The following is a 27847-nucleotide window of genomic DNA, read 5'->3' as shown; positions in this document are numbered from 1 at the left end:
ATGAAAAGGACCCTGTATCAAAGTCTCGGTACACACACACACACACACACACACACACACACACACACACACACACGACACGCAGTACCATCAAGCATATCCTGTGCCCTGATCTAGGGTTCTAAATACCATTCCCCAACAACACAGCATCCTCGGAGAATGGCTTTCTCCAAGGCAGGGCTTCAGAACAAGGTCTAAGATGACACTGTAAAGGGCGGTAAATAGAGGTCAGAGTGGAGAGTCATACAAGTGTAGAAGAGCCAAAGAGAATAGATCCTCAACAGAAATGACTGCAGCAGGCAAAAATCAGCCAACAGAGCACTAAAGTTACTGCCCAAAAAGCTTAAGGAGAAACGTTGTGTGACACTTTAGGAAGACCAAGAGCCTAACGCTGGTGGCTCTGGGATTCACTATCTCTTATGAACCCCACATATTCAAGGAACAAGAATTTACCCTGTTCTTCTGCACTAAATGGACCCGCAGACAGATCAATGCTACCCACAGCTACTCGCCTCTACCGCTAATCTCTTTCTGGGACGGACAATTTTAAAGGTATCCCCACAAATATCCCTTCCCAGCTGTCTGGGCATCCCATGGCCCAGTCAAGTTAATGGCCAAGATTAGCTATCACCATGGGCAAGAGAAGTCTTCATGTATCCATGGGTGGCAGCGGCAGGAGACAAACGATGAAGAGGAAAAGGAGGTTGATGGAGGGCAGCCCAAAGCTGTGACTGCAGCCTTGAAGGAGAGGGTGGGTATTCCAAGAAAACCAAGCATTGAGATGAAGAGCAGCTGTGCAGAGACCTGCTAGCTGCTTGCAGGCACCTGGACTACCACGCAGCGAAGGAAAAGGGACACTTGTGTGTGGTGCCCCTCTAGCAGCCCCTGTTGACCTAGTGTAGAGTCAAGAGAGCTGGGCAAAAATGGAACGGAGGAAGAAGTAGGCCCATCTCCTTCATGCTGTGCCCAAGTATGTTTCTCAACTGAGAATAAAGAAAAGTGATCTCTGCATTTCCTATTTAAAAACAAAACAAACTTTTCATGGACTGAGAGATAGCACAAGAGGTCAGCACTTGCTTTTTTTTTTTTTTGCAGAGAATGCAGATTCTGTTCCCAGCACCCACCAGGCAGCTCACAACTGCTCATCATTTTGTTCTAGGGGACCCAATGCCGTCTTGGGCCCATAGGCATACCAGGCATGTATGTGATACACATACATACACACACACATACATACATACAGGCAAAAAACTCATATATATATAAAATTAAAACACAATCTTGCATTTTAAATTTTAGTACCTAATTTTATTTTTAAATTTTTTATAAACCTTATATTTAAAAAAAAATTTGCAAATAGCTGGGCGGTGGTGGCACATGCCTTTAATCCCAGCACTTGGGAGGCAGAGAAAAACAATTCTCTGAGTTAGTGGTCAGCCTGGTCTACAGAGTGAGTTCCAGGACAGCCAGGGCCGCATAGAGAAACCCTGTCTTAACAAACAACAACAACAACAAAATACAAAAACAACAAAAACTAACTTGCAACTAAATAAAGTCATTTTTTTTCTCCCCTCAACCAACTTCCTTCCCCCAAGTTCTCCTTCACACGGGTCCTTCCTGATGGTACATGGCCCTCTGTCTCTGTATCCTTCTGCCATGTAGCTTAAAACTACATTTAAATATGATTTTCCAATCTCAGTACACACATGTACACAAGATAAATTATAATGTAATAACACCCAGATATTTAAAATGATTAACATTAGTGTTATTTGTTTTTAAAGTTTCTAAAAATAAAGCAAATTTATATTTAGTAGGAAGAAACTAATTATTGGCTAGCACATCTTAAGTGTGCTTAAAATCATAGCAGTTCAAATATAACATTATTATTCGGATCTAATGTCTAGTTCTTTGGGGGAGTGATTTGAATTTTGACTCAAACCTCTATGTAACAAAACTCATTGATAACTAAATTTTCCTGTATTTGAAACAAATGTAACCTTGAACACACAGACCAACAGATACAAAAATGGGACAGACACCAGTGCTAAATGGAGCCAACCGTTCCACACAATTAACCAATTTTGTGTCTTCATTTTAAGAGATGAGTTTACACAAGTTTAACAACTCCTCTGGCAGTGTACCAGTGAAAGATTTTCTCAAAGACCTTCAGGTGTCTCTCACCAGTCCTGAAGTAGAGAATATGGAGCGGGCGCATTAGAATCAGCAGTTTGCATACTACTCAGGTATGAGAAGCTGTGCAATTCTAGAAAACCAGGGAAGGCTACAGTTTATTGTTTAGAGCAGTTCAGACAAGGAAGGACAGGACAGACCCTGGTGTCACAAGCAGATGGAAAAGTGGGGACAAGAGGGCTCTGGGGTGCTTTTAGACAGAGCTGAAGGCCCCTCTTCAGCTCTGAAAGAGGAACTAACACCTGCCTCACTCACCAGGGATGAGGGGCTAGTTCCTGTGTTTGGTCCTGTGTGGTAATTCCACTCTCTTGCTCTCTCCTGGTCCTAGCATCCTTGGCTGTATGGAGCTGGAGGGTGGGGATTCAGCACAGGTGCTGCTGAGGGCCTTTCTTCTGTGCCCTCCCTCCAGTCTGTGCAGTGTGGACAGACCCTGGACTATTGAAGTCTAGTAACACAGGTGTCACACCTTTTCTCTCCCTACCATTTACACTGGCCAAACCCATAAGTGACTTAAGAGCCCAAGTCTAGCACAATGAGTGGCCTCGCCCGGGAGCCCTAAGGGGCAGGTAGTTTAAGGATGTACGCAGAGCAAAAAGAAGGCCGCAGGAAGCAGAGCAAGTGCAGTGCATCTTGAGAAAGGTTAAGTCACGGCGTGCGGTGAGGGGAGCAACTTTAAAGAATGAAAAAATGACATTTTCATCTCCTCCAATGTGGTAAACAAGACATCCTTTTTAGAATAATAAATGCACCTATAGTTGAATAAAATAACTCTTAAAGCCGGGTGTGGTGGCGCACACATTTAATTCCAGCACCAAGAAGCAGAGCAGGTGAATCTCTGTGAGTCTGAGGCCAGTGTGGCTTATATGGCAAGTTCCAAGACCACTAGGGTTACATAGTGAGACCCTTCTCAGACAGACAAGCAAGAAAACCTTTTGAATACTGCAAAATAACCATCATTCAAGCTGGCAAGAAGGGGTATTTTCAGAAAGATAAAGATGAAACACTTAAAAAAAAAATCAAGGCAATTGGTCCCCCCAAAACTGCTGGTGCCTATGATGTAGACTAGGACAGAGGACCATGAGCCTGGCAAGGCGGGAGGCCAGATCAAAGTCTCCCCGGGCAGGCAGGGTCCCAGGTCAAAGGGCAAATGGGGAATGACAGGAAGCACAGGCCTCCCAGTCCTGGTGATATGGCAGATCTTGTCCTCATTCCAGCCTTCAAAGTAGGGTCCAACCTGCTGACCTCCAGGAGGCAGAAATGTGAGGGACAGGTGAGAGCAAAGGCACCTTTCATCTCCCTGCCCTCTCTAATAAAAGTCAAAATCTTCAGACAACAACCCGTGAACCCACAAGCTACAGCGCTCCAGGGGCAGGAAAAATGAGCGGAGCAAAGGCACAAACGCAGCGGGTCTGGACAGGCAGAGAGGGTCACAGTTATCTGACAGACGGGACAGAAGTACCCAGGCATGACGGATGGGTAACTGCATAGCAAACGGAGACAGCATCGGACAGCAGTCTAGACCTCGGGGTTTCTGGGCACTAACCACCTGCAGGTAAGCTTATACCTGCTTGTACAACGCAGGCAGACAAGCTACAGCAGTCTTGGAGAACTGGCCATTGTGGAACACTGCTGGGGACAGCAAGCAGCCAGAGCAGAGGCAAGGAAGTGACAGAAACCATCCAAAGGAAGTGGGGGAAGGAGGAGAACGAAAGACAGAAGCTGGGTTCAACAATACCAGGGCACCTTTTCAAGTAGCTGCTGAGGACAGAAGAGGGCGCTCTAGAGCTGTGGCTTCAGAAACCCTCACTGACCCCTCCTCCCCTGGAGAAATGCAAGAAGAAATGCAAATTGTTCAGAAAGGAACCAGCAGTTGAGTCTCAAACAAAATCATCGCGATCTAAACATGAAGAGAATAACGACCAAAGAAGCAATGACAGCTCTACAGGAAGCCATGCTCATGAAACAAACTACCCTGTTATTTCCAGAAAAAGGGAGAAAAAAAAAATTAACAATCCACTTTTTCTAACAGCAGAATATCGAAGAGGCTAATCCAACACCCATAGGGATCATGTGTGAAAACCAAACTAAAAATAAAGAAACATAAAGACTGTCACGAAAACCCAAGAAAGAGTTAAAACTATACAAAACAAAGACAGAATAAGTAAAAACGATGGAGTTTACAGCTGCGGCTGTAAGCCGGGGCAGTAAGAGCCAGTCTTTCCTGCCAATACAGTGCTTCTCAGCCTTCCTCAGTGACCCTTCAATACAGCTCCTCATGTTGTGGTGGACCTCAACCATAAAGCCATTTTGTTGATACTTCATAACTGTAATTTTGCTAGTTATGAATCATAATGCAGATATCTGTGCTCTCTAACGGCCTTAGGCGACCCCTGTAAATGGGTCATACACCCAAAAGGGGTCGTGACCCGCAGGTTGAGAACTGCTGTGGTAATGGTTTCACATACCACAGCACACGAGCTGGAGGTAAGCTACAAATGCAGGGTATTCTGACGTCACCGGGTTGTAGGCACAAGGACTGAACATGACATGGCACAGCTTAGCCTCATGTGCACCGGGTAGACCACAAGCAGCAGGGCAAGAAGGAAATCAGGACTGGGAGGAAATCCAAGGGCAGCACAGAGCCAAATCTACAAACCCACTTTCCCAAGAATGCCCAGCTAGGGCAGCAGAAAGCACAAATGCCAGGTGCAGAGCCCACAGCTGGCAAGGCAGAAAAGTCCCAGGAAGGAAACCAGAGGATGAAGAGGATCTCAGATCCCCAGCACATGTCCAGCACTCCAGGAGCACAAGCCCTGGGGAGTGGACCCCAGACCACAACAGCATAGGCTAACCAGCTTCAAAGCATTGGGAGAACAGTCCTTGGAGTCCAGGTAACTCTACTGTCTGCTGCAATAGGAACCCAGCAATCCTCCTAAGAGCATAAAGAAACAGAGTCCCTATGGCACATGTCCCCATTTCAGCAGAAGAAAGAAAGACATCAAGGTGTACACAACACTAGCAAAACTGCAAAATCTGATGCCAAGGGATTTCTAAGTAATAAGGATTTCAAATACTTTTTTTTTTTCGAGACAAGGTTTCTCTGCGGTTTTGGAGCCTGTCCTGGAACTAGCTCTGTAGACCAGGTTGGTCTCGAACTCACAGAGATCCGCCTGCCTCTGCCTCCCGAGTGCTGGGATTAAAGGCGTGCGCCACCATCGCCCGGCGGATTTCAAATACTTTTAAAAACATGCTCAAGAAATGAATGGAAAACATGGTACCAATGAGCAAGCAGGTAAGGCTGGCCTGGAGCAGACAGGGGCCCGCGCCTCCTCCCAGGGGCTGCTGCGAAAGGCGCACATGGCCACAGCTCACTCCCAGGCTCTTGCACCTGACTTTATATGAGTTCAGGGACTACAAACAGGTGGTTCTCACACCTACTTACTGAGCCATCTCAGCCCCGAACAAAACATTTATCAAAACTACACCTTCTTAGCAAGTGAGGGGTGCTTCCTTTCTCCCATCAGTTGAAATATAGAAAAACAAACCAACAAGCAAGTAAACAAAATAAGTATACAACAACAACGATAACAAAAAGCAAAAAGATAGGTTAGAAAATCTGAAAACCTCCACCACCACAGCTCATGGAACCTCAAACATCCCCTGATAGAGATTAACTGAGCCACTCAAAGTCAGGGAAGCACACCTTGGATAAAGCCAGAGAAAACGGATGGTGTGGGCAGAAAACCAATGGCAACTTAAGAACATGGGTTAGCCTCGCCCTAGAAACAACTGGCATATTCATACGTGATCACCACAGTCAACTGATTAAAGGCAAGACAAAACAGCCAGCCTTTCAGCAAAGAATTCTAGCACCTAGCAAAACCATCACTTCAAAAAGAAGATCTCTGCTATAAAAAATACTAGGTCCTACAGCCTAAACAGAAACCACAGAAGATGGCAACTTGGATAAGAAGGAAGAAAGAGTCGGGAACAGTATTCGTGTGGACCTACTAATAAGCAGTTTCTATCTTGGTTTCTATAAAAGACGAGTTCAAAGAAAATTCTATAATGCACTGATAAAGTACAGAAAACACAGAGGTTCTAACTCATGATCATGAGAGGTGAGAAGAGCATGAGAACACACCACAGCAAAATGGTTCCCTCCAGGTTGAATATCCATACTAAGCAGATTAAGACAGAGCTATAATACATACTGTAATCCTTAAATCAACTACCCTCTTCCTCAATAAACCAATGTACAGCTAGAAAACAAAAGAAATGGTGGGATAATTAAAAATTAATACAAAAAGCAAACAAAACCTCTTCCTAATAAAGCAAAATATGAGAGATCTAGATATATAATCAGATTAATAATGATTTTAAATGTAAATAATAGGATGGGAAATGTGGCTTGGTGAACAGAAAACTTACCAGGCATGCAAGAGGCCTTGGTTTAATCAAAAGCAAAATGGAGTGGGGTTGGGGGTGGGCAAAGAGTAAAACAATGTTTTAAATGTAAATAAGAGGTCGGAAAGACTGTTCAGCCTAAAAACACACACTGCAGGGGGCTGGAGAGATGGCTCAGAGGTTAAGAGCATTGTCTGCTCTTCCAAAGGTCCTGAGTTCAATTCCCGGCAACCACATGGTGGCTCACAAACATCCGTAATGGGGTCTGGTGCCCTCTTCTGGCCTGCAGGCATACGCACAGACAGAATATTGTATACATAATAAATAAATATTTAAAAAAACACACACACATACTGCAATTCCCAGCACCCACACTGGAGAGCTTACCTAAGTAACTCCAGCTCCTAGGGGATGTGATACCGCTGGCCTCTGCCAGGACTTGCACTCACATGCACCTTACCCCTCCCCATACATAACTCTAAAAACAAAAATAATTGTAAATGGTACAAAGTCTATTCAAAAGGAAAAAGTAGATTAAAACTTTTTTAAAGGTCAAAACACACAAAAAATTCACATATAATCTATTTTAAAGAGGTACTTTAAATGCAAATATGAAACAAACTAAAAATACTACAATGGCCAAAGAAACACCAAGGCTAGAACAGGCTTCACAAAATGAGGTCAACTTCTAAGGGTTTATTAGAAATATGATCCACGGTGACTTTAAAGTCAGTCTAGGACAATATATCAATGTTAAAAATGCATATTCACCTAATAACAACTTCAAATTACATGAAACAAAAACAAAGGCAGAAGCTAATGTTGAAGATTCTAACACTGTACAATACTAAAAATGGACAAAAAATAGAGCAGACAAGGGAGATCTAAATTGACAGCATCAACCTCAAGTCACCAGATCTAGGAGACACTCAACCAAGAATGAAAGAATCTACAATCTTTCCAGATATACACAGAAAATTCACGAAGCAAGACCATATATGAGTGGAAGAAACTCGAGTATCTAAAACTAACCCAAGTCTGAGTAAAGACAGCACAAGCAAAGTGTGAGGTTTGCTACAGCCCTGGCTACTTGGAAAGCTGAAGTAAACAGAACGGCATAAATTCAGTAGTCCAAGACTAGCCAGGAAATATATCAACTGTCTAAATAGATTAAACAAAATTTAGCTTTAGATGAAGTAAATTCCTTAAAAACACAACTCTGATTAAAGTAGAAAATCTATATAGCCTTATGTATTTTAAATCAATCTACAATCCAAAAACTAATCACGAAGAAATTCTCAGGTTTCACTAATGAGTTCCAAAAAACATATGTAGGAGAACCAAAAATAAATTTTAACACATGAATTTCAGATAAGAAACAGGGAGAGAAGGCCACCTTTCATGAGGTCACTGTTCACTCTGCTATGAGTCAAGGGAAAGACATCAGGAACCTAAGTAACTCCTCCAAGGCATCAACGTGTACCAAAAGGACCAAACATAGTCACCTAGATTCGGATCAAAGGGTCATATCTACTCAGACACCGCAATAAAAGGACACAACTATTGAGCGCAGAAAGAAAACTTGACAGAAACTCAAATGAGAAACTAAAGTAGGGAGAGGCAGTAGCTGTCTCTAGCTGTAAGACTAACAAAAACAGTCACCAGTATTGCTCATAGTAAAGTTATCAGTTGACAAGCAATAGCAATGATTCACTACCCATAATCCTCTTGTCCTCTATAAAATCCTAAGTATAAACTCACATGCTCATACCAATCTTATAGCTTGAATATTCAAAATAGCACTAATTACAATAAACAACTCAAATATACAAAACTGAAGAACTGATAAACAGCTATCTACCAAAAAAAGATGCATTTCACAACATGACCAGACCTTGACAACATCATACTAAGTAAAAGAAGCTGGAGATCAAGTGCTAGGTATTATATGACTCTATTATATGAAATACCCAGGACAGACAAACTCATGGAGATAAAACATGGACTAGCAGTTGCCACTGTTGGGGGAAGGATGAGATATGGGGTTCACTCAGAGTGGTGACAATGTCCTGGAATCAGACAGGAGTGATGGCTTTAGTACTCTGAAGTGTAACAAATTAGTCAACTGTACACTTTATGCTATTTAAATTCTATCTCAGGAAAGAAAAAGATGTAGCTGAAGAAGAAAAAAATACATTAGCATACAAGGAAGAAAAGTAGTAAGAACACAATAAACACTCAAAGGTAATGCTGGAAAAATTAATCTAATCCAGCAAAAATGTACCAAATCAAATGTATCTTTGAAAATGGCACAGATGTAGGAGCTTGGTGATACACACTCAGGAACTGGGAGGCAAGGGCATCAGACCAGAGTCCTTTCCTCAGCATCAAACTCTGAAATTGTTTAGCCTTGATTTGTTGTCACAGAGTGAGGGTTTTGTTTGTTTAAACTACGGCTGTATGTTGCTTGCAGTTTCAAACAAAAGACGGGTAGTCAGGCTTTCTTTCCCATCTCACCATGTCTTTCACTTTGAGACGTGATCTCACTACGCTGTTCTGGCCTTTGAATTTCAGGACTCAACAGACCCTCTTGGCCTGAACCTCCAAGGTGACCAGGACTGTAGAGGTATCTCATCCTTGCCACGCATGTTCTTGTTGCTATGACAAAGACCTGACCAAAGGTGCATAAGCCGCTCTCTATTGGTCCAGTTTGAAGGGATACAGTCCATCAGAGAGGGGAGGCCTCGGAGGCAGAAGTGTCCAGGCAATTGGTGATTGACTTCAGCCACTCACAGTCAAGAAACACACAGAGAGATGAATAAATGCCAGTGTTACTCTGGCGTTTGCCCTTTTACTCAGCTGGGGACCTGGAACAGGGCAGTCCAGTTAAGGCGCTCTTCCCTCCTCAATTAGCCTAATCTAGAAACTCCCTCAGACACATTCAGACCATTGCTTAGTGTGTATGTGGTGGGGGGGGGAGGTCCAGATACTGTCCAACTCACAAGCCACATCAACTACTATATAATAGCTGAACCCTGATCAAAACAAATGCAAACTCTATTTCCCAAATAAAATGTTTTACAAGATCACAAGAAACCTCCACAAGCAACTTTTAGGAAAAGACGGCAGCAATGCAAGGATGGTTTCCCATCAGAAAACACACAACATACTTACTACACTAGAAAACTAAAACAGCCGGGGCTAAGAGAATCATCTCTGATAAATGCAGAAAATATCCAATATAATTCAATAACCATGATTAAACAATTCCAGATTAAAAGAGTATCTAGATTCCTATAGATTCCCCTACTATGGCAGAACCAGTCCCTTCCAGGATCAGAAACAAAGCAGGAATACTTGTTACAATGCATATTCAATGCTGCCAATACAAAAGACGAAAGCGTTCATAAACAAAAGTGTGTCAACTTTAATAAGACAGTCTGCATATAAAAATAAAGGAACCTGCAGATTTTCCAAGTGACATGCTAATTTGAAAAGCTAAACACACATGAGAAGATGCAAATACCCTTTCAATATACCAGTAACCAACCGTCAAGTTACCAAGAGCCATTGCCAAGAGTCACAAAAACCTAGAGAGAGCTCAGAAAGGGAGATGCAGCCTAAGTATTGGCTCTCCTACTTCTTAGCCTCTTTCACCTTTATGGTCATCTCCCCTGAGCTCTATACAGCGAGTGTGGCCAATGTAACACCCCAAGTACCCCAGTCCCCTCTCCATTTGATCTCCTGTTGTGTGGCTGACCTTGTTCAAAGCTTTGACCAAGTCCATACACAAGAGAACTTCACACCACCTGTCTTAATCTGTAACCCATAATACAACCCTCTGGACACAGGTTCCTCAAACTTGACACCCAAAACCCAGTTCCTCATATTCCCTGCTCTCACAGCCTTCCCTAAGAGTAAGACCAGACTGGTCCCTAAGCAGTAGCCCTACCTCAATAAGTGACAAATACACCCTTACTCACAAAAACATGACTTCTTTACAATCCTCCGACCTCCTCACAAGACTAAAGCAAGCTCTCAGTTCCACGTCCCGCATGACAGGCAGTTAGTGCTCACAACCCACTAGCGTTTGCTACATCCTCCCCAGGTACCTTATCTGTGCTGCTGTGCCTACTTCCTCATCTACCTCTGACCTCTGTGGCTCTTCTTGGGCTCCTCGCAGTTGGTTCCATACAGCATCCGAAGCAAGCTCATAAAATGTAGTGTCAGTGCGTCACTCTCCCATGGCTTCCCACGCTGCACCACTAAAACTCAAGGTCCTCAGCACAGCTATCTCTAGGGTCCTAAGTGTGACACCTTTGAGACTCTAACCCCATCTGTAGTCCTCTGCCTACCTCAAGACACACTGGCCCATGCTGGCCTTGAACTCACAGATCACCGTGTCTGCCTCTCACATGTTGGGATTAAAGGTATTAAAGGATTTCTTAAACAAAATTAAGGAAAGAAACTAACTGGTGGGACCCAAAAGGAAGAGGCAGACCGATAGCCAGGGCTGCTTTTTTGATGTAACCTACTCCACAGATCAGTTATACAGGGAATGTGGAATAATAGCCACATAATAATGCAGAATGGTGTGCAGTGCCTAGTGCTCATTACTAAATAGAGTTCTCATCCATCCTTTCTTCAACAGGTATACACAGAGCCTTCACCACAAATCATAACTAAGGGGATGAGATTCGACTCTGCATGTAGGCTGAGTGTCAGCCGGTTTACACAGTGACTGAAGACAGACAAATCATATTTCAGAGAGGTGCTGGCTAACAAAACACCTTCTCCTCTCCCACATCTACCTTTTTTCCTAGATCTATATTATTTATTTATTTTTATTACTAATTTTACATACCAATCCCAGTTCCCACTTCCTCCCCATTTCCTGTTTCCCCCACCTTCACCCAACTCCACCAATCCACTCCTCTGAGAGGGTAAGGCTTCCATGGGGAGTCAACAAAGTCTGGCACACCACTTTGAGACAGAACCAAGGAAGGATCTCCCCCCCTATATCTAGGCTGAGTAAGGTATCCCTCCAGAAAGAATGGGCTCCAAGTCAGTTCAAGCACTCGTGATAAATCCTGGTCCCACTGCCAGCGGCCCACGCCACACTGTCACCTGCATTCAGAGAGCCTAGTTTGGTCCCATGCGGGTTCCCCAGCTGTCAGTTCGGGGTCAGTGAATTACCACTAGATCAAGTCAGCTGTTTCTGTAGGTTTTCTCACGGTCTTGACCCCGTTGCTTGTAATATTGCTCCTCCCTCTCGCCAACCGAACTACAGAAGCTCTGCCCGGTACTTGAATGTGGATCTCTGCTTCGGCTTCCATCGGTTGTTGGATGAAGGTTCTGAGGCAGAGCTCTGACTGATGGAGGATTAAGGAGTCTGAAGAGTCTGAACTACTCTTGCTGCTGTCAGAATCTGAGTCAGAGGAATCAGACTCTGTCTGAGGAGGATGCCAAAGATGACGAAGTCGGGAGGGGAGGTTCTTTTGCTCAGCTCCTGGTTTCTGGGGTGTATTTGCAGGTCCCTTGCAGTTCGTTCATCCATGAACCTCTGAGACCAATGGAAGTGAAAACTTTGATGGCAAACCAGGTATTCTGTGGGTTATTTCGAGGTAATAGTCCTTAAAGAATGACTGTAGAGTTCCATCATTTAACCTCGCATTCAGCTGAGGAAGACCCATGTATTCATTCACCCAGTTCCTGGAAAAATATTGTGACAAAAATTCTACTAGATGATGTAGTGGTTTCTTCACTAACCTTGATACATTCAGAACACTACATGGAAGTGAATCCGTGTAGAAAATGTGAGCAAACACCTCAGCAACATTCTTCAGCAGTGTGTTTCCAAGCAATGGATGTTATCATAGCATTCTTTGAATAGACTCTCAATGATTGCATGTATTCTTTTTTCAGCATGCAAAAGGGCCAAGCTAACAAGGCAAAAATTTTTCAGAGACCCTTTGTTGGGCACAGCAACCAAGTACCATGGTGTAGAGCTTCTTCTGTTTAGCTCTCAGCAAACTCCATCTTCAGCAACTTGTGTGCACATTCTTCAAAATCTAAACTAGACTGGATAGCAGATATCTTGCATGGTGAAATGAGACCAGGTTGATTTCTGTTTTGTCATGGCTACTTTGGTGTGCTCCGTCCTCTTCCTCCTCCTCATCTTCACTCCTTCCAGCTTCATGGTCTGTGACTGAATCACTGTCTCCATCAACAGTTTCTTCCTCCTCTTCTCCTTCATCCTCCTCCTCATCTTCACTACTTCCAGCTTCTTGATCTGTGATTGAATCATTGTCTCCTTCAATTTTTTCCTTTTTAATAGCTTTAAACTTCTCTTCATTCTCCGCAAAATTAGGATCCATCTTGAAAACATTAAGAACATCTCTTCTAGATCGTAGTCATTCTCCAAGGGGAGCATACGGGTAGCCTGATCGTCCTCTTCCACTAAATCAAGTCCTTCCCAAATAACAGGGTGATCTTTGAATCTGTCCTTCTGTATAGCAAACACCACTATAATAGTGTCCTGAGCTCTTTGGTTGATCTCAGACCTATGTAGAATGTTCCGCAGGCATTCAAAGATAGCACTGATTCCTTCTGGTGACGGCTGGGTTAATCTGAGGCCACATACCTCGATGATGCCATCTGTTGGTCTTTCTAGCAGCAAAGAGAGCATCTCAATCACAGAACCTCACGTGCCACATTTTGGTTAGTAAGAAGTACCACAAATTTTGGAGCAGTCAGGTAAAGTTTATCATTCCTTTGATATCCTTTTCAGAAATTAAGTCTCTAGAGGATTAATTCTCCAATCTGTGGGAATTCTGAGTTGATTACCGCCACCAAAGGTGTGTGAACGTGAGTGAAGACTGGAGAAGCACTCTGCACCTGCAAGACAGACCTGGACAGCAGTACTCTCCCCTCTTACTAGGTTTTCTTGAAGGAGATCTTGGATAATAATACTTATATTGGAGATGTTGACCTTTTTAATGAGACCACTGATTGATTTCTTCAGGGGCTTCCAGCTCATTCTCTGGTAGGCTAGGCTGTTTTTATCTGTAATCTGTTACTGCATAATCCTGCGTTTTAGGGGAGGGACATATGTTCCATCCCGTCTCCCCTGTCTCCCCGCAGCCCCACCAACTTCGAGTGAGCAGTGGATCCTGCTCGTCCTTCTTTGTCTTCTTAGCAGGTATGTAGAACTCTGGGCTATGGCTCGTTCTGGGAGCCCTTTCCCAGGAGATGGTCATTTCTGGGACTTTCTAATCCACATCTCTTTCTCTGCATTTTTCTCAGTTCCTACTTCGTGATTCCATGCTGACATGGTAAGAATACCCTCTTCTGTCAGACTGGCTGTAATCAGAGTACTCTCTGTCTTCTGGGGAGGAATTCCAGTGATGTGAACTGTGGCTCTCCCTTCTGTCACGATCAGAGGAGTGTCTCATGTATGCCACTTTTCATTTTCTGGTGTCAGGTGACCCAATAAACTAGATTCCTCAAGTTGCTTCAAGAAACAGGTACTCAATGGTCTGAGTTCCTCAACAGCTTTCTTTTTCTGTCTCCACGCACCACCTCCACTAAACAAACGATCCCGTCCCTACAAATCCTCAGACGGAATGCTGTCTCTATGAAACCTCAAACTGAAATGCCCTCCGTAGTGCCCAATTTTCCCTCCAAAAATGAGAAATGGGCTTTGGAAGAAACAAAAGCAACAAATTAAACGTGTCATGAGTGAGGTTGATGACTGTGCAAATCCAAAGTAGTTTTCCTACAACACTGACGAGGGACATCCCCAGACCTCAGATGTCTTCTTCTGCATCTCCATGACTGCCTAAGCTCTCTGATTGCCACACACTAAAGATATGACCTACAGAACCATTTTACAATGAACAATACCCCTAGTCTTCTTTTATTTTTTCTCAAAAAAAAAAAAAGACTAATTTTTATGGGCTATAAAGATAGTTCAGTGGTTAAAAGCATTTACTGCTCTTGCAGAGAACCGTTTAAAAGTCTTACAAACACCTACCTGTATCCCTGATCTGGCTTCCTATACTCATATGCACACACAGGCAAAAAGGCACACACACCAAAAAGCACAACAACGAAAAAAACTCTTAAATAAATTAAAATATTTATGTATATGTGTGTGCATACTCTCATGTGTTCATGTGCCCATAAAGGCCAGAAGAGGGCACTGGACCCCTGGAAGCTGGAGCTGAAGACAGTTGTAAGGTACCCAACCACATGGGAGCTAGGAACTGAACTTGATTCTCAAAAGAATAGCAAGTGCTCTAACAGGCTCAGCCACTGCTCTAGCCTCATAAAGGAATCTGTAATGCTGGAACTGAACAAGCCTTCTGTAAGTTTCCAAACACTTGTTTCTCCAGTTCTCTAAAAAAACATCTCATAAAGGGCTGAACGAAAGTCTAACGAAACAAAAGCAAACAACACCCCAACACACACACCCCACCACATGGCCTGGAGAAATGGTTCCGTGGTTGAAGCATCACACAACAGCAAGCGTGAGGACCAGAGCTGAGATATCCAGAACCCATGAAGGTCATAAAGGTGGATGCTGTGATTCACCAGGAATCCCAACCCTCAGAAGCCAGAGACAGGGACAGGGAATCTGCAGAGTGAGTTGGCCAGCTAGTTTGGGGCATTACCAAGCTCGGGTTCAACAAGAGACCATGCCTCAGTGAGTAATGTGGAGCACAGGGAAGACTCTGTCCTCTGCCGCAAGACTCACCCGCCCAAGCACTGTGCAAAGCCCACATTAACATAGAAAAAGATTAAATGTCATCACACATGTCAAACCATGGCTTGCTTACATTCATTCTCTTTGTAGACACTTAAATTCTATTTAAAAGAAACATGGTGATTCCTCTCAGACAAAATTTTCAATCAACTTGCCTGAACAAATCCAATCTCTGATTTTTTTGTATTCAATGATGCTCTAGGCATCTTTCTAGACATCTTAAATTTAAGTCAGTCAAAAAACTGTTCTCCGGGATGATTCATTGAGTTCATTTTCCTTGCAGATTGCCTTCATCTTATATAAAGTTTATTAATTTTCTACCCCATCATTAGTCACTCCTTTTTGTCCACACAAAGATTTCCATGACTGGCTGTCTCTGAAATAACTGGGAATTAGTCAAGCCTTATTTAGTTTCACAGCAGTGTTAAAAAAAAAATGTCTTACTTTAGTCAGGCCTGCTGTGCATTTTACTTAGAAACGCCCAGAGACGGTCACCATGAAAGAAAAGGAACATAGAGATAGTGACTCGGATTCTCAGGCCCAACAGGTAAAGAAGTTGCTGCCAAGCCTGGCAACCTGAGTTCAATTCCCAGGACCCACCTGGTAGGAAAGAACCAACGCTTACATTCTGATCTCCGTTAAGTACAACATGGCATGCGTGTTTGTGTACACACAATCTCCTCTCCTCCCCCCTTTCTGATGAAGTGATGGTTCAAAAGTGAAGATTACTTGCTATTCTTCTACCTTCTACCTTCATATTTGGTAGCTTACAACCACTTATAACTATAGCTTCAGGGAATCCAATGCCCTGTTCTGGCCTCCACAAGGTACCTCTGTAGACAGACAGACAGACATGCATGCACAGAAAGTAGAATAAATCTTTTTTTCTAAATGACTTTACCTTTTATAAAGGAACTACCATCTATCAACTGACACTATGAACAGTTTGGGAAATCCGTGAGTCTCTAATGCTTATTTCAAGAAAACAACTTGTTTTATGCCACTGAAGTATGAGTCCGTATCTTAGAGGACAATGGCATCTCAGACACAACAAAATAACCTCAACCACAGAGGGAACACGCCCCTCCTGGACTCTGCATAGCTACCGTAGCCCTCAGCAGACACCGATGTAAATATGAAGCTATGGTTTTAAGTTACAAGATCTCTAAGTTACTAGTTGTCACATTAAACAATTTCATTATGATCGCCAAAAGATGGTGGCATGTGCCTTTAATCTCACACTTAGAGGTAGGTAGAACTCAGTGAGTTTGAGGTCAGCCTGGTCTACTGAATGAAATGTTGTCTCATAACCCCCCCCCCAAAAAAAACCTTTCATTATGGCGGAGGCAGGCAGGTTTCTGAGTTCCAGTCCAGCCAGGGCTACATAATGAGACTCAAGGAATTCATTAGAGGCTGTGACCCTGTAGTGCGAAGAGCTAAGAGAGCAAATAATTGAAAGCAGTAGACAGGGTCAGCCTGAACAACAAGGTAAGACACGGTCTCTTTAAAGAAGATATTTCATTATTCATTTCAAAATCTCAGCTGGGCAAACCATTCAAGCACCACCTTTAATAAACGTAGGATGCTTAAAGAGTAAACAGTTTCTTGTCATTAATATCCAAATCAGATAGCTAGGGAGAAAACTCAATCTTCCCATGTATTTGCTACTCTTTGCAAACACTATGGATGTCCACAGACAATAAGGGACTGAATGAGACTGGGGATGTAATTTGGGGAAGTAACACACTCTGGGGATGAACTCCCAGTACCTCACAGGCCTGATATGATGGCACAAATCTCTCCACAGTAATTGGGAAACAGAAGCGTGAGAAACTAAAGTTCAAGGTCATCACAGAAAACTTTCAAACCAGACAAATCCCTAGCTGACGAAGGCAAAGTAGGTACAAAGTCCTACCCCTAACCAAGAAGCTATCTGCACCTGATCGACGGGAAGGGGGTGGGGGGATATGTCAGCTTTCTTCAAAGAGTGACATTGGCGCCAGGGTCTGGAGATGCCAATCAACAGCTACCTTCTCTCTAAGAATGATGTCAGTGTGCTAGGGTACTTTACAGAACTTTGGAAACGACTCTAGGTTCCACAGCTGATCCTTCAAGCACAGCAGAGTCTTCGTACACACTGGTCCACTGGCCTTCTAAAGCTCATGAAGCATCCACACCTCTTTTCTTTTGAAACAGATCTCCCTGTGTAGCCCAGGATAGCCAGATCCTACCTCCAGCTCCAAGATGCTATGACTACAAGTGGGAACACATGGATAATGTCTGGCTCCTGGATCTTCCCACCTTTCCAGGGGATGTTTAAAGGGCCCTACCCCAACGAAAAAGCTTCTAGATCTAGACCCCAGTGGTTCTCAGCCTTCCTAATCCTTGTGACCCTTTAATACAGTTTTTCAAGTTGCGGTAACCCCCAGCCATAAAATTATTTCCATTGCTACTTCATAACTGTAATTTTGCTACTATTATGAAACATAATGTAAGTATCTGATACGTGGAACCCCCCCCCAAGGGGTCATGACCCACAGGTTGAGAACCACTGACCTAGATGAAGTAGTGTCACTGGGCTATCTCTGGAACAAAATACGATGCAGAAGAAGCATCCCGAGACTGTGCTGGAATGGATGCTCCAGCTACAAGGCTGCAGAGACTTCAGCTCATCACACATCACTAAGAAGACACCAGACTAGACTCAGCAGCCCTGAAAAGCAGAGCTGATAACTGGCAGTGCAGGGAAGGAAGCTGGCATGCACAAGCAAATGACATAAACCTCCCCACGCCTGAGTGGAAAACGGCAGTCACAAAGCCCGGAAAGGATGAGTATTTCCATCCTGCCTTCACTTGCAGCCCATTACCCAGAGCAACAGCTAAGGAACATAGAGGGGCAATCCAATCTTAGGATTACCTGACCCACCTTCAGAACAATATCCTTTTCTGTCCTAATGTTTCCTTAAAAGCAGGTACTTCTCTCAAAGGGAGAGCCCTGCCCCACTACTGAAGCAGCCCCCCCAGTTCACCCACATCCCTTTACTGCTGTAGAACTAGCCACAGGAACCCCAAGATGAAGCGTCCAAGGTTTCAGTTTCCTCTTTAGTAGAACTGAGACTGAAAAATTAGAATTTTAGAACAACCCCTTCCTATCTCCACCTTGGCACTGTGTTCTTTTCCTCCCTAGGGCCATCTTTCTCACAATGGGAAGAGTACTACCTATTAGGTCCCTACGGCTACCCAGCTCTGAAGGTTTCTGGTCTTAATACTTGATTTCCTCCTACCAACATGAGCACACACATCTATACAAGATGCTCCAGTAGGTAAAGGCAAGAGAACACAGGTTCTCACTATTCCTGTGAAGGACATGCCCCCAGTGACCTGAAGACTTCCCATTAGGCCCCACTTCTTAGAGGTTTTAACACCTCCCCACAGCACCAAGGACATTTAACACAGGAGTCACTGAAGAGCCAAAGAGCATGGATAGGAAAAACCATAGCAGAGAGAGGGATCAAAATTATCCACCATTTTAGGTATCAAACTGCAGATGCTACTGGTATATATTTCCTACTATTGGGCTGGAGAGATGGCTCAGCGGCTAAGAGCATTGCCTTCTCTTCCAAAGGTCCCGAGTTCAATTCCCAGCAACGACAGGGTGGCTCACAACCATCTGTAATGAGATCTGGTGCCAGCCATCCTCAGACTATGAAACCCAATATGGACAAATTCAACAGAACCATCATACACAGACTGCCCATGTATGCTTCAGCATTGCCAGGGCATAAACTTCAATTTAAATTTCATTCTATTACAATCTGAGGAAGAACACAACAAACCATATGCTAATGAGCATCTTCTAGGCATTCGCACAAGCTCAGCACAGGCTCGTGTGTGGTGCGCACACACACCCACCTCTTCTAGAAGCTCAAAAGATCATCTGTATGTCTGCATATCAGAGGTGAATATATACCAGACAGACTAAGGCGGTTTAAACTAGAGTTGCTTACACTCTACTCTAGGTGCCTGAAGTATAAGATAAGAAAAGCAGTTTCCTAGAGTGTACAGATGAAAACTTATTAGCTAAATTGAAAAGGCAGTCAGGCTCCTGTGCCCTGGTCCAGAGCTCTGCAAGGCAACAAGCACATGGCCAAAGCCAAGAGTTAGAGCAGAAAGCCTGGTGGGGAACAAAGACAAGTTCAAGACTGGACATGGTTGGATCAAGAAAACTAGGGAGAACATGCCTGCCAATACCCAAGGCAGACAACTAAGGTGAACGGCGATGTTTGGGGCTGCAGCTGGGGCCTGTGGCAAGAAAACATGTCATGGCAATGAGACTTACTCAAGTTCAACTAGCTGCTCATTTCATGGTGGCTAGAAAGCAGAGAAGAGGGCGGCCAGACCCCAGTAGTTTCTTCAAAGACAGCCCCCAGCGATAGTTTCCTCCAACCATGCCTGTCCCTCCCCAATCCCGCACCCTAAAGGGTCTGACACTTTCAAATAACCCACAGGTTCATGATCTATCAAGCCTTTAAGAGCAGGTCTCTGAAGGACACTCCTCACTCAAGCTACAGCACTCTGGACGACAGCGCAACACCACCACTCTTTAAACAGGAGGCTTAGTTGAGACCAACCCTGAAGCTTCTGAGTGGCCGGCAGGAAGATGACCCAACTGAAAGCAGGAGCTTTAAACTTCACTGAAAAACAAGCACGGAAAAGAGATGACGCCTTAACCATCACAAATCTCATTAACCCATCACCAAATCAACCTATACTTCACTTAATGATTTTTCTAGAAGATAACAAATTCCTGCTTCTTAAAACAAGCTTAGACACACACACACACACACACACACACACACACACACACACACACACACATCAAGAGCCAATAGGCTCCAGGAAGTCACTATCATGGCTCATATTCCTGAAACATTTTAAAGCATCTCGCAACAATACTCACTCCCTTGTCTGTGGAGTACATAGTAATTATCTCTTCCGAGTTCTAGGGTAACATCAGACATAAACAGGTCACACCTTCTAAAGCCACTCAACCCTCCACTCCATCTCAATTTCCTAGGAGAACGTTTGCTCATTTTGCCGTGGTTAGAATGAACAGAATAGGTAAAAACTGTAAAACACATATCATAAAAATGACCTTGACTTTACCACTTATGTGCCATAGTTTTTTTAAAGGAGCTTCTAGATAGATCTTTCTAACACACACCTTTGCATAAACACACCTGATAACTTATGTTCTCTAACCGGCACATCATTAACCTGCCTTAGCAGATCCGCGTTCCTTTCTGGCTGCACTCGTGTGTCATGCTATAAACACCATGTCTAATATCAACATAAGCAGTACCATGGAGCCCCAGAGCTGACCGATATACGTATGTCGCTACTTTCATAAACAAAGAATGTAAAGGGCTGTACCCAAGTTCTCTCGGGTGCTAACTAGCTGAACTGGAGATTAGTTACATGGTAAATCAGGAAATGCCCATGTGCATCTACTTGATATCCTGAAATTCTAACCGCAAATGAATGACAAAAAGAAAGGTAAAACTTTAACTAAAGAATATCCGTAACCTGCAATCAACAGTGCTGGGTTCTACCAAACAGTGGGACAGCAGCAGCACCTTCTAGAAAACCACAAGCAGCAGGAACTCTTACGGACAGAAAGTATACACCCACTAAGATACTCTGCAGACAATGGAGCTCACCAGCTATTTGACACCAGTGGTAGATAAAAGCCTCCCCTCCCACACACGCCACTTTCACAAATAAAAACAAAAAATCCATTTTAAAGGTTTTTTTTTCAATTGTATGTGCCTGAGTGTATGTATGTGCACTACACGTGTGCAGGTTCCTATGAAAGCCACAAGAGGGCATGGGATTACCTGGAAATACAATTTCAGGCAGTTGTGAGCCACCTGCTGTGGGTGCTGGCAACCAAACCCTGACCCTCTGCAAAAGCAGTCACCACCTGTACTGTTGAGCCATCTTTCCCATCCCATATTCATTTTAATAACAACAATGCAATCTAGCTTTTTAGGAGAAAATCTTCCTCCCCTCAAATAATTTGTGCAAACTTCAGGTTCTTTCTAGTTTGCCTCCAAAATGCCTGGCAAGATTTGTCCCAAACCAGACACCTCATGTCCCATACCAGACACCACATGTCCCATTATCACATAAGTTACGATTTCAAACGCCAATCACTAGTAGTAACAGCAACCATTGATTGTCTGCCAGATTCATGTCCCCAGGCATCACACCACGGAATTCCCAACGACATATGTATTCAACCATTGCAGAAGAAACTGCACAACACACTATGACAAAACAGTGGACAAGGAGGTGAAAAGGGGTAACTACAGTGAGGAGCAAAATGGCCCCACACTTTCAAGAGAGGGGTGCTAATGACGTGTGGCTTCTTTGTTCTGTGTTTCAAGGTCCTGTGGAATAAGAACCTTACCTACCAGGCAGGCTGAACGAAGACAGACATTGGGGCTGGCAGGCTAAGAACAAGTCAGTCTTAGCTAAAGAAAAAAGTTTGAGAAGATATGCTCATAAGACAAACTAGGCAGAGCAACAACTATCCCCAATTCCATAAACAGTCATATGAAATCCAGTTCACCCTTATCTGCATTTCAATATCATCAGACAAATACAGCCTTGGCTCAAACCCTCCAAACCCATCACTTCGTCATGGTAACTACAAGTTCCAAATATGGGGAGGGGGGCTTCTTCAGATGCAGGAGCCACAGCAAACTAGAGTTCTGAGGACTTCCCGCCCCCAACCACAAATAACCAGACCTTTAATAAGATGTAACTCTTCAGGCTTTACTGGGCTTGCAGGAAGCAAGAAAAACCTTAGGCACACCTCCAATTCCAATTCCGGAGAATGAGTAAATCGTAAAAATAGATCAACACCGTGGCAGCAAATAGTGATCCAAACTGACAGAAATCCACAAGAAGACACCTCTGAGCGAGGGAGTTTATAAACTAGGTTAGCTCTAGAAGAGGACCCTGGCTGTTGGTGGCATTATTCCTTGGGCTGAAAGTCTGGATGAACAAAAGGAGAAAGCCAACTGGGCACCAGTGCTCCTTCCTCTCTAGTCCTGTTTACAGACACAATGTGACATTTGTCTCACTCCTGAGTGACTCCTGCTGCCACGTCTACCATGCCACCACACTATGATAAACCAAATCCCTTAATAGACAGACTGCGAGCCAAAGTAATGCCTCCTATAAATCACCTCTGCCTGGCATTTGTGACAGCAAGGAGTAAATAACTACTGCGACACCAAAGACAAAAGGCAAGGAGGGATGAAGGGAGGGGCACAGGGGCAACAATAACATGGTCATCCAGAATATTCAGAAGCAGAAAACAGTCAAAATACGAAATGGGCGAATTCAAACTTTTCCATTCAAAACCTTTCCGTGCAAAAAAATTCTTAACTCCGAGCACACAAGTATAGAAAATGAGTATAAAACTCTGACATTTGTAGATATAAATCTTAATTTAAAACAATTATTTGGTATACATATAATTTAACCATTTATTAAAGATGAGAGCAAATTTAGCACTCCTTTTTACATAAAGAATAACCCAGAATCCTCGATGTTTGTCAGAGTTAAGCGATCATTTTGATGGTTTAACTATCAATGCTGAATATGCCACTTCACCTAAATGCATACAGTACATGAAGAAAGAAGAGTGTTTACAGCTATTTAGCAAAGTATTGGAAGTTCTGTCCTAAACTCAAGCAAAATTTAGCATTTTTATAAAACTCGAGTCAACGTAAAACAATTTCAAAATCAAATATTCGAACACATACAATCCAAAGACAGACTAATTTGGTATTCACATGATAAAGAATGGGGATAGACAACTATCAAGTCTTCTTTTTCCATAATTAAACCATTGTGCTTCTAAGAGAGCAGGAAACTTGTATGTGGACTTCTAAGACTGCAAGGCTAATGTCATTGCACTCCACGACAGAAAGGTCTTAGATGGGAACCAGTGTTTCAGGCAGCAATAGGCAGTGGCGGGTGGTGGCAAAGTGAACTGCTGTGATTAGCTGGCTGCCGCTACAGTGAAGTCACCAGAGCAACACGGGGTGCACTGCCAGCAACACCTTGGGTGCGTTATGTATTTGCTTTTCATTTCTGCATTCAGAAAAGTCTTTTACTGTTACCCAATGTTTCATGACACGCCGCCTTCAGTTAGGTGACCCGCTGAACTGGAATTATCAAATTAAACTCAGTTCAAATCAAGGAGATACAAGGTTATCCCACATAAAGAGAAAACAAACAACAACTTTCATATGTAAATAGAAAAAGGAAGTTAAAAAGAAAATCAAGGAGATGGAAATGAGAGACTAATCAATAAAGAGACACTAAGGTGACCAAATAGGTAACTATGTGGAATCCCAGAAGAGTGGAAGAGGGTGCTGGGGTACCCCAGCACTGGACGCTGAGGGCAAAGGGATGCCAGTCCAAAGGGAAGGAAGAGGAAGAGTGGGTGTGGATCTAGAGAAGAAACAATATTTGCAGACAGAATAGCCTGATAAGGCACAAACTCGCAAAAGCAGTATAACACATAAAAGGTCATACAGCATACGCGGGAGTAGAACTCCAAAACAGCAGAGTCAAAGGAATGATCTCCAAGGCAACCATAAAGAGACCGGTTTCCTATAATGGAGCCAGTCACAAACCAGCTCCTCGAGAATGCTGAGAAAGCAGATGATGGCATCACAGCTTCGAAATGCTGCAAGAAACAACCAATTTTAAAATAAGGAGAAAAGGAGCCAATGAGCTGGTTTTCTTTTAAATCACCACCTCTCACCTCACCCAGGGTTCAGGGACCATAACATGGCCAAAAGAGATGCTGAAAACTACCAGGAGAGCCAGACTCAAACAGCATCCTCTGGCCATGACAAGACGGATGTGCTCAACCCACAGAGCTATGCCTACACAGGACCTGCGCAAGAACATGCCCACCAACCTTCTAGCAGGGAGTGTCCAGAGGGTCAAGAGCCCCCCCCCCAGCTGAAGAGTTAAGGACAACTGATCACTTCTGCAGATGGGATGGCTGTGGGGTTTTTTTTTTTTATGGGTATGGTCCCTGACAAGTCAACTATGCTCCCACAAGTGGCCCTACACTCATGAGTGTGTGTCTGTGTGTCTAAGTGTTTGTGTATACCCACATATATATGTGTGTGTGTATATATATGTGTATATATATAGGCAGCAAAACTGGACTTAGTGGGTTATTTAAAATAAAACAGAGGAATGGGTAAGAAAGTAGGGAGTGAATCTAGAAGGAGTTAGGGGGAGGAAGGGGGTAAATGTATTCAAAATACATTGCATGAGATTCTTAAAGAATTAATAATACTATGCTAAAATGTGTATATTAGCTAAGAATAACCTGCCATACCTATGGTATATTTTCTGTAAACCCAATGGTAACCACAAGGCAAGGCATGCAAAAGGAGCATTAGGAAGAAGACATTAAGTCCTAGTTTGCTCTGATAAACACCAGCAACTCAGAGGGCCCAGAGGCCCTCTGCAGGACCTGACCCGACAGCCTCCTCCTTGAGGACTAGCTTTCACAAAAACACAAGAGCCCTGCAGGCTTCCAAAGGAGGGGAACAACTAATAGCCCCACCCTACCCCACCCATGTATGAACCACAACAACAACAATCAGCATGGCATAATAATCCTATCTGGGCAGCAGAGGCACGCACTCCTTGGTGGTAACCAACAGTTCTCTATTTGGACTTAAAACCCACTCGACAAAAGGAAACTCATGCCTGGTACTGGAAACCTAGCCAACTACCCAGAGCTAGTTAAGTCACAGATCGTAGAGGAGAACCTATAACCACCACTTTAGTAAACCAGCATAATCCCTAACCACCTTCTAAGTATTTCACTCCTCATCAAGGAAACTTCTCTTTGCAACAGTCAGAGACATTACAGAAACCACAACCAATCAAAATGCAGAGTTGTGGAGCCCAGTCCCAAGAGACACATCTCCAAAATGACTCCGGAAACAAGGCTCAGGAATCACTGCAGAAGCAAGGAGTGGGGGTGTGGTAAGAGCCTGAGGTTCAAGGAGTGTGCTCTGAGAGGTGTCTTCTAGAAACGTCAGAAGCTACACCCATAAAGTCTCACCCACAGGACTGTCTAAACATGGCCTGAACAGGACAACAGTGGACATGGGAGCCAGGGAAAGCTCGCCAGGCATCAACCGTACATAGAAAACTACAAGCAAGTAGGGCAAGCTGAGGAGAGAAACAGCCTTCCCCAGGGAAGGGCACAACCGCCTATCTGGTTAGCAACGGTCAGCCCTGAAAACATACATAAAAGTGAGAGTGTGAACACTAAACAGGTTATATTTTTGTATTTAGGAATATATATGTATATAGTATCAATTATAAAAAAAGAAGTCATGGATTTGAAATAGGGCAAGGAGGAATATATGGGAAGGTTTAGAGGGAGGAAAGGGGAAATGAAGAGATTATATTATAATCTCAAAAATTAAAAGGAATTTAAAAATATTTTACATAATTAAAAAAAACCACCTTAGGCTAGGCAGCAGTGGAACACGCCTTTAAATCCCAGCACTTGGGAGGCAGAGGCAGAAACAGGCAGATCTCTGTGAGTTTGAGGCCAGCCTGGTGGTATACAGAGCAGGTTCCAGGACAGGCTCCAAAACCACAGAGAAACCCTGTCTTGAAAAACGAAAAACAAAACCTTAGAAAGGGGAGGATTTATTTCACCTTCCAGCATACAGCCCATCATAAAAAGAAGTCAGGGCGGCAACCCGGAGGCTGGAAATGAAGCAGAGACCATGGAGCAAGGTTGCTTACTGGCTTGCTCAATCTACTTTACTACCCAGGACCAGATGCAGAGCTGCTCCCAGTGGGCTGGTGGGCCCTCCCACATTAATCATTGCTAAGAAAATGCTCTGCAGACTTCCTACGGACCACATGATGTAAGCATTTACTCAACTGAGATTCCATCTCCCAGAAAAATCTAGCTTCTAGCTTGTATCAAGCTGACCAAAAATTATACAGGTCAATACAAAAGCTAGAGCATAATTGAGCATATACTTTTGTTGTATGATAGGGCATCTCTTGGGTATATTCCCAAGAGTGGTATTGCTGGGTCCAGGGTTAGGTTGATCCTGAATTTCCTGAGAAACCGCCACACTGCTTTCCAGAGTGGTTGCACAAGTTTGCATTCCCACCAGCAATGGATGAGTGGTACCCCTTTCTCCACAACCTCTCCATTCTGACAGGTGTAAGATGGTATCTTAAAGTTGTCTTGATTTGCATTTCCCTGATCACTAAGGGCGTTGAGCATGATCCTAAGTGTCTTTTGGCCATTTGAACTTCTGTTGAGAACTCTCTGTTCATGGCAATGGGTTTTTGATCCTACTGCACGTACTGGCTTTGTGGGAGCCTAGGCAGTTTGGATGCTCACCTTACTAGACCTGGATGGAGGTGGGTGGTCCTTGGACTTCCCACAGGTCAGGGAACCCTGATTGCTCTTCGTGCTGACGAGGGAGGGGACTTGATCGGGGGGGAGAGGGAGGGAAACGGGAGGCGGTGGCGGGGAGGAGGCAGAAATCTTAAATAAATAAATAAATAAATAAATAAATAAATAAATAAGAAACAGAAGAAAACAACAACAAAAAACAAAAGCTAGAGCAGAGAAGTGAAATTTAGAAAGTGGGAGGGGTCACATGGAGAGGGTTTTTTTTAAAAAAAAAAAGAAACCAAATAAAAAAAAAAATCAACAAATCTTTAGCTGAACCAGAAAAAAAAAATTAAGAAAAACAGCAGAAATACAAGGCTCATGAGACTTATGAACAAGTGTTTGCTAATCAAGTTGATAACACAAAAGAAATCAAATTTGAAAGCTCCTACACAATCAAGACTGAATGATATAAAGAAACAGAAAATCTGAACAAACCAGTAATGAGCAAAGAGCGTAATAAAATGTCTTCCATGAAAGCAAAAACCAACAGCTTCACTACTGAAAAGCATGCTGGGCAGTGGCAGTGTACACTTTTAATCCCAGCATTCAGGAGGCAGAGGCGGGAGGATCTCTGTGAGTTCAACGCCAGCCTGGTATAGAGAACAAATTCCAGGACAGGCTTCAAAGTTGGCCCTGTCTCCAGAAACCAAAAGAAAACAAGAAAAAGCACAACTAAAGAATGCTATCAACTCATACCCCGAATGAAAGAATACAAGTGTAACAATACTCAACAAAATTCAACAGCATGTAAAAAAGAAAAACTAGTGGGGGGGATGGTGGCACAAGTCTTTAATCCCAACACTTGGGACCCAAGGCAGAGGCAGGCAGATCTCTGTGAATTCAAGGCCAGCGTGGTCTACAAGAGCTAGTTCCCAGCTAGGACTGTTAAACAAAGAAACCCTGTCTTGATAATCCAAAAAAAGAAAAAAAAA

The 27847-nt window shown here is 43.5% G+C and overlaps 1 protein-coding gene and 1 pseudogene across 1 annotated transcript in view; both read right to left on the bottom strand.

Moving 5' to 3' along the window:
* Positions 1–27847, bottom strand: part of Cdyl (chromodomain Y like) — a 133476-nt gene that overhangs the window by 100521 nt on the left and 5108 nt on the right. The window lies entirely within an intron of this gene.
* Positions 11799–27847, bottom strand: part of LOC106143952 — a 20566-nt pseudogene continuing 4517 nt past the window's right edge.

This window comes from Microtus ochrogaster, chromosome 16 (genome assembly GCF_000317375.1).
Source record: "Microtus ochrogaster isolate Prairie Vole_2 chromosome 16, MicOch1.0, whole genome shotgun sequence".
In the NCBI taxonomy this organism is placed as follows: Eukaryota; Metazoa; Chordata; class Mammalia; order Rodentia; family Cricetidae; genus Microtus; species Microtus ochrogaster.
Note: the sequence above shows the minus strand (reverse complement) of the source record. Positions and strands in the feature narration are given on the sequence as shown.